Source organism: Petaurus breviceps, unplaced genomic scaffold (assembly GCF_028583685.1).
Source record: "Petaurus breviceps papuanus isolate PSGF00001 unplaced genomic scaffold, PetGlider_PUasm1.0 91041, whole genome shotgun sequence".
Lineage (NCBI taxonomy): Eukaryota > Metazoa > Chordata > Mammalia > Diprotodontia > Petauridae > Petaurus > Petaurus breviceps.
This window is the reverse complement of record NW_027187400.1, coordinates 21,620,896-21,621,395: the sequence shown is the minus strand read 5'-3', so window position 1 is coordinate 21,621,395 and position 500 is coordinate 21,620,896.

Genomic DNA, 500 nt, shown 5'->3' with positions numbered 1-500 from the left:
CCTTCCTTCCTTCCTTCCTTCCTTCCTTCCTTCCTTCCTTCCTTCCTCCCTTCTATCTACTCTGAGCCAGATCCTTCCTGTTCCCAGCACTGGAAATACAAGGACAGCTACCTTGTTCTCAAGTTCCTTAGGATCAGAGAATCAGAGCTGGAAGGGACTTTTGAAGCCATCTAATTCAACCCTCTTTTTATAGAAGAGGAAACTGAGGTCATGAGAAGTTAGGTGACTTCCCCACAGTCACATTGGTAGGCTGCGGCACAACCAGGATTCAAAGGCGCATCTTCTAACCCCAATTCAAGGTTCTCTGCTCTGTTCCCCCCAACAATCTAACTGGAGGGAAAGATGTGCACACAAACAATTGTGATTGGAGGAGAAAGTGAGATAAATGCCAAGGAGAGAGAGGGAGAGGGAGAGAGAGAGAGGAGAGAGGAGAGGGAGAGAAAGGAAGAAAGAAAGGAAGGAAGGAAGGAAGGAAGGAAGGAAGGAAGGAAGGAAGGAAG